The sequence below is a fragment of the Hipposideros armiger genome, unplaced genomic scaffold (genome assembly GCF_001890085.2).
Source record: "Hipposideros armiger isolate ML-2016 unplaced genomic scaffold, ASM189008v1 scaffold_281, whole genome shotgun sequence".
NCBI lineage: Eukaryota > Metazoa > Chordata > Mammalia > Chiroptera > Hipposideridae > Hipposideros > Hipposideros armiger.
Window position 1 is genome coordinate 394311 of NW_017731631.1, and position 6834 is coordinate 401144.

Here is a 6834-nt window from a genome sequence, read left to right on the forward strand (position 1 = left end):
TGCTCTACAACTTGATAGATCCTCCTAACTCCAAATATCAGGACAAAGGGGTTGGATATAGAATTCTCTTCCCTCCCTGGACTTTTCATGGTGACTGGCCCACCCTCCCTCCAGAATTCTTTACATTTGTCTGGTGAACACCTGTAAAACCTAGATGGCCTCTCAAATACCTGCTCCAACATATCCTTCTGACTGCTTGTATAGAGACTTATTGGCAGCTCCTTTCTCTGAAGAGGAAAAAATATAATTATCTCAGATAGGACACCTCACTGTATGTAGAACACTAGTTCCTGGAGATATTAATAAGTGTTACAACAAAAAGAAGTTGTGTGGCCAAGGAACTTTGACAAACTGAGTTTAAAAAATTAACCTATTTTTGCTGCTGTTGTTGCTGTTTTCTGAGAGACTTCTCCACTCACTTAGTGTGATAGAAGACATCCTGACTTTCCAAAGTGGGGACTGAGGGAGAGCTAAAGTATGTAGTGCTTCATGAACTTGTTTGACAAGGGATCTATTTTTCTCCTGGGGATCTTGCAGGATGAATTTTACACAGAAAACGGTTAGGGGAATGTTCTCCTAAACAAATTAAGCTCTACCAAGTTGAGCCTTTAGTGTATCTCCTTTTCCATTGAAATATCACCATGTACGCAAGCACATACCTAAGTGAGAATTTATTTTTTTTAATTTTATTGGGGAATTGGGGGAGGGAACAGCGTTGGGGAATCAGGGAAGGGGAGTAGACAAGTTTCTGTCCTTTTGTTCTTCAGTCTGGTTGTGGAGGATGTCGCTTCACTGGCTCATGTTGATATTGTGATCATTGCACTCTTCCAGGATGAGGCAGATTGGTCACCAGCCATCAGACCGCTGCTCACGGCAACTGACGGCAACTCACGCCACCTGCTGGCCACTCACGCTGGCTGCCGGCCACTCACGGTAGCTCATGGCAGCCCATTGCAGAACCACTGCAGCCTACGCTGTCACCGGCAACGCACGGCAGACCAGCTCCAAGTCAAGCTGTTGTTCACCATCTTAGCTGTAGAGGGCGCAGTATCACTGGCCCATGTGGGATCCGAACCAGCGGCCCTACTGCTCAGAGCTCATGCTCCAAAGCCAACTAAACCAACAAGCCACTCGGCCGGCTCCTAAGTGAGAATTTCTTTGTCTCTAATTCTTCCCTTCCCCTGCACCTCTGGTCACATATATACTCTATATAGAAGGACAGCAGCCTAGGGAGTACTAGTCAAATGTGTGCTGATTGGGTGGAATGATGATGGTGATGATGATGATAAGCTAACATTTATCAAGCACTCTTTTTGTGCCAATAGGCACTGTTCTAAACACTTGCCATGTATCATTTTATTTAATGTCATAGCCTACTTTAAAGAAAAAAACAAGTGTCTTGCATTTGTAATGCATGGAACCTCATTTACAATGGATAAATCTCAGTGGACACAGCTGATGGTAAATTCAGCATTTTTTGTCACCAGGTAGCAGCATTTTTAGTGGTATCTCTCCACCCAATAGAGTATAAAATCCCTTTTATCTACATAAAACAAACAAACCAAAGGGGAGCGGGACCTTTCTAAATCAACAGCAAACTACTGGCAGGTTAATTGCAAACCTATTGGAGAGGAAATTGAAACACCTGGTACTTTTTCTATTTAAATATACATTAATGAATTACTGTTGATACTGCTGTTGAAGAAAACTAAGATTGTTCTGGAAGCGGGGAGCTGATTACTTGAGTAAACTCTAAAGCAAATGCTGGGGGAAATATGCTCTCAGCCTCTGAAGTTATGCTCAGGTCATAAAATATTTCTGTAAACACATATAGAGAATATTCAACTAATGGGATATTGAACACAAAGAAGAGAACTCACTTGATTTTTTATCTTTTCTATAAAAAAGTAATAGAAAAAAGCCAATATGATGGCTGTAACTCAGAACAAATAGCTTTGGAACCCAAATTTCTTCAGGTCTCTCTAGCCTGTGGATACCATAGAAGTCCTGTTGAATGTAATCACCAAATTGTACTGGTTCTTTCATTCATTGCAACCAATCCCCAGCTTCTTCAATTAATGGAGTGTTTCTAGGTGTTCCTGGGGATTGGGTATCTCCTGTGAGCACAAATGACCCTAACCAGCCTTCTACTCAGCTACCACGTGGTTTTTGCCATTTCTTCTGTTTTCACCTCCCCTGCCCCCTCCCTTTTCACTGAATATCATGGCATGAGGCAGGAACCAGTGTCCTACACTAGGCATCTCCTGCCATCTCCACCAGGCTCCTCAGTGTCTCATTGAGGCTGAGGCACTGAAGATTATAAATGTCAAACCTGTATGGTGCTGTGCTGACAAATGGGGAGAAGGCTGCTTCTGCTCTATTATGTATTTTAGTGAAAGGAGGAACACTGGGTAGTATAAGTGAACTAAAACCTCATCATTCTTATTTAGAGCATGCAGATATCGCTTTCATTATAAGTTACTGAACAGGAGCAGAATTTGCCACCCCCAAAATTGCCTTTTATGCAAATGTCATTTTAAACTGGTTATTTTCAAGAAACAACAGACATAAGAGAAGCTCTGAAAAACAACCTAAAATTACCCTTTTGTGAGGGAAATTTACATTTATAAAAGAAATCTCTATTTGTAAGAGTGTCTCCCTCTCTGTACCAGGAAGAGAGGATGACTAAATATTTAGAAACTCTTATCAATGGAGAAGGTAATGACTTAAATCTGTATAATAACCTTACTTTTGTTTATTATATTTTTCCTGGTAACTGCCCATAACTGGTCCCCCCTGCCAAAAACAATCTTCTTTTGTCTTTAGCTGGAGATGGTATTTAAAGTGGTGGCTCAGGCCGTTTCAGGGAGTCAGTAAATTTTCCTAGGAATCCTCCATGTGTACAGGAGGCATACATGTCATTAAACTTCTGTTTGTTTTTCTTCTGTTAATCTGTCTTATTACAGGGTGGAAGGGTCTCAGCCAAAAACCTAGAAGGGTAAGGGGAAAATTATTTTCCTTCCCCTACAGTATTCAGTCTCACATGTAAATGGGTAGGGTGATTCTTTTTTTTTTCTAAATAGGACTTTTTCACCTTTTTGTGTGCCATGCACCCTTTTGGCAGTCTGGTGAACCCTATGGATGCTTTCTCAGAATAATGTTCTTAAATGCATAAAAAAATACATCAGATTACAAAGGAAACCAACTACATTATGAAATACAGTTAAACTATTTTTAACACATTTTATATGGTAATGTATATACTTTTCATTAACACATTAAATAAATAATCTAGCAGCAAGTCTAACACCACAATTTAAAGTAGTGCATGAATACATAATATTTTGAGATATCTGTGATTTCTATCCATGACAGAGTCACAGATACTACTACTGAAACCAGAGGGCAACCGAATTTGGGGCTCATGCTGCCTGTGCCTCTCAGCCAATACACCAACACAGGAATTCGGCTATTTAGCATAAGCATTTATTGTCAGAGTACCAGTGATCTGAGAAGGCAGCAGGTTAACATCTTCAAAAACTGCCTTATATTCTCAGACCGGCTTAGGTTATTTAAGGGAAAATCTGGGCCTTCCTCCAGAGGCTACATGACAGTTCTAGGGGTCTGTATGGAGCCTTCTCTCTGGCAATGTGGTTCTTCGGTGGTATCAGCAACCAAGAAACAATGTTGGGAGTAGCCTGGAAAGAATGCTAGACCACAGAGATTGTGATCAATAAGCATAAAGGTATTAATCATAAGTTTCAAGGTAATTTTCTAAAGCAGGGAACTGGGACAGGAGACATTCTGAGCTCAAGCTGCAGGGGGACAATCTGTTACTAAGATGTAGGTCAAGGAAAGGTAAGGCCAGGGATGCTGCAAGGCCTCCACAATTGGGATATTAACTGGGCCCTGCTTCACTGCTACCATTGTTGTTTGTTGCCTACGTTCATAATTAGGAAAGAAATGCTAAATTTCGCTCTGGGACCCCGGTAGGGTTGGAAAATGATGGAGCAGACAGAGGTAGAGGCAACCGAATGTTGAGTAGAATCTGTGGAATCTGCCGAGATGGGATCCCCCGCGATCTCGCCCTTTGGGACACTCTGCTTCCAGTGGCTGCTGTTGTTTGGCTTGGTGGGCCCACTCCTCAGTGGGGCTCGGCCAGGCTTTCAACAGACTTCACACCTCTCTTCTTATGAAATTATAACTCCTTGGAGATTAACTAGAGAGTGAAGAGAAGCCCATAGGCCCTATTCAAAACAGGTATCTTATGTCATTCAAGCTGAAGGAAAAGAGCATATTATTCACTTGGAAAAGAGCAAAGACCTTTTCCCCAAAGACTTTGTAATTTATACCTACAACAAGGAAGGGGCTCTGATCTCTGACCATCCTGATATACAGGATCATTGTCATCATCGGGGCTATGTGGAGGGAGTTTATAGTTCAGCCATTGCTCTTAGCAACTGTTTAGGACTCAGAGGATTGCTGCATATAGAGAATGTGAGCTATGGGATTGAACCCCTGCAAAACAGTTCTCATTTTGAGCACATCTTTTATCGAATGGATGATGACCACAAAGAGCCTCTGAAATGTGGGGTTTCCAACAAGGATATAGAGAAAGAAACCATAAAGGATGAAGAGGAAGAGCCTCCTAGCATCACTCAGCTACTTCGAAGAAGAAGAGCTGTGCTGCTACAGACCCGCTGTGTGGAGCTGTTCATTGTTATAGACAAGGAAAGGTATGACATGATGGGAAAAAATCAGACTGCGGTGAGAGAAGAGATGATTCATTTAGCACACTACTTAGATAGTATGTATAGAATGTTAAATATTCGAATTGTGCTATTTGGACTGGAGATTTAGACAAATAGAAACCTGATCAGCCTTATTGGAGGTGCTGGTGATGTGTTGGGAAACTTTGTACAATGGTGGGATAAGATTCTTATAACACATCGGAGACATGACAGTGCACAGCTAGTTTTGAAGAAAGGTTTCGGTGGGACTGCAGGAATGGCATTTGTGGGAACAGTGTATTCAAGGAGTCACGCAGGCAGGATTAATGTGTTTAGGCAAATCACAGTGGAGACATTTGCATCCATAGTTGAGTTGGGTCATAACCTTGGAATGAATCATGGAATGAATCATGATGATGGGAGAGATTGTTTTTGTGGAGCAAAGAGCTGCATCATGAATTCAGGAGCATCAGGCTCCAGAAACTTGAGCAGTTGCAGTGCAGAGGACTTTGAGAAGTTAACTTTAAACAAAGGAGGAAACTGCCTTCTTAATATTCCAAAGCCTGATAAAGCCTACAGTGCTCCTTTCTGTGGTAACAAATTGGTGGACACCGGGGAAGAGTGTGACTGTGGTACCCCACAGGAATGTGAATTGGACCCTTGTTGTGAAGGAAGTACTTGTAAGCTTAAATCATCCGCTGAATGTGCATATGGTGACTGTTGTAAAGACCGTTTGCTTCTTCCAGAAGGTACTTTATGCAGAGAAAAAACCAATGAATGTGATGTTGCAGAATATTGCAATGGTTCTTCTCAGTTCTGTCAGCCAGATGTTTTTATTCAGAATGAATATCCTTGCCAGAATAACAAAGCCTATTGTTACAATGGCATGTGCCAATATTCTGATGCTCAGTGTCAAGTCATCTTTGGCTCAAAAGCCAAGGCTGCCCCAAGAGATTGTTTCATTGATGTGAATTCTAATGGTGACAGATTTGGCAATTGTGGTTTCTCTGTCAATGAATACAAGAAGTGTGCCACTGGGAATGCATTGTGTGGAAAGCTTCAGTGTGAGAATGTACAAGACATGCCTGTATTTGGAATTGAGCCTGCTATTATTCAGACCCCCAGTGGAAGCACCAAATGCTGGGGTGTGGATTTTCAGCTAGGATCAGATGTTCCAGATCCTGGGATGGTGAATGAAGGCACAAGATGTGACGCTGGAAAGATCTGTAGAAACTTCCAATGTGTAAATGCTTCTGTTCTGAATTATGACTGTGATATTCAGAAAAAATGTCATGGACATAGGGTAATAGCAATAATAATTGTCACTGTGAAAATGGCTGGACTCTTCCAAATTGTGAGACTAAAGGATACGGAGGAAGTGTGGACAGTGGACCTACATACATTGAAAAGAATACTGCATTGAGGGATGGACTTCTAGTATTCTTCTTCTTAATTACTTCCCTTATTGTGTTTGCTGCTTCTGTCTTCATCAAGAGAAATCAACTACAGAAAAGCTGCTTCAGAAAAAAGAGATCACAAACATATGAATTAGATGACAAAAATCAAGGAAAAGTTTCTAGACATCCAGTGAGTGCTCCTCAACATATTTATCCAGTGACTCCTCCCAGAGAAGTTCCTATATATGCAAACAGATTTCCAGTACCAACTTATGCAGCCAAGCAGCCTCAGTAGTTCCCATCAAGGCCAGCTCCACCACAACCGAAAGTATCATTTCAGGAAATTTAATTCCTGCTCGTCCTGCTCCTGCACCTCCTCTCTATAGTTCCCTCACTTGATTGTTTTACCTTTCCTTTTGCATATATCTTCAGGGAACTGAGCTAATAGTTTTATTTCCTAATATTTTCTTGAAAAGTGTTTCTTTCTGATGCAACTATGAATGAAAACAAAGTACTACAAAACAAAACAAAAGAAAAAAAACACAGAAAAACAGAAATTCAGTAGTGGGAATTGAGAAATATAAAAATTCAGTGAAGCCAGGGAATTTAGATTAATTTTTCCATTTCTGTAACTGAATCAGTCTTATTCAGTAATCTGTGAAGTTAATGCACCTAACATGGATTATGTTATTTTGAACATGTTACTG

General features: G+C 41.0%; 1 pseudogene; it reads left to right on the forward strand.

The window, feature by feature from the left end:
- Window positions 1-4065: 4065 nt before the first annotated feature.
- Window positions 4066-6526, forward strand: LOC109390882 (disintegrin and metalloproteinase domain-containing protein 9 pseudogene; annotated as a pseudogene).
- Window positions 6527-6834: the final 308 nt, after the last annotated feature.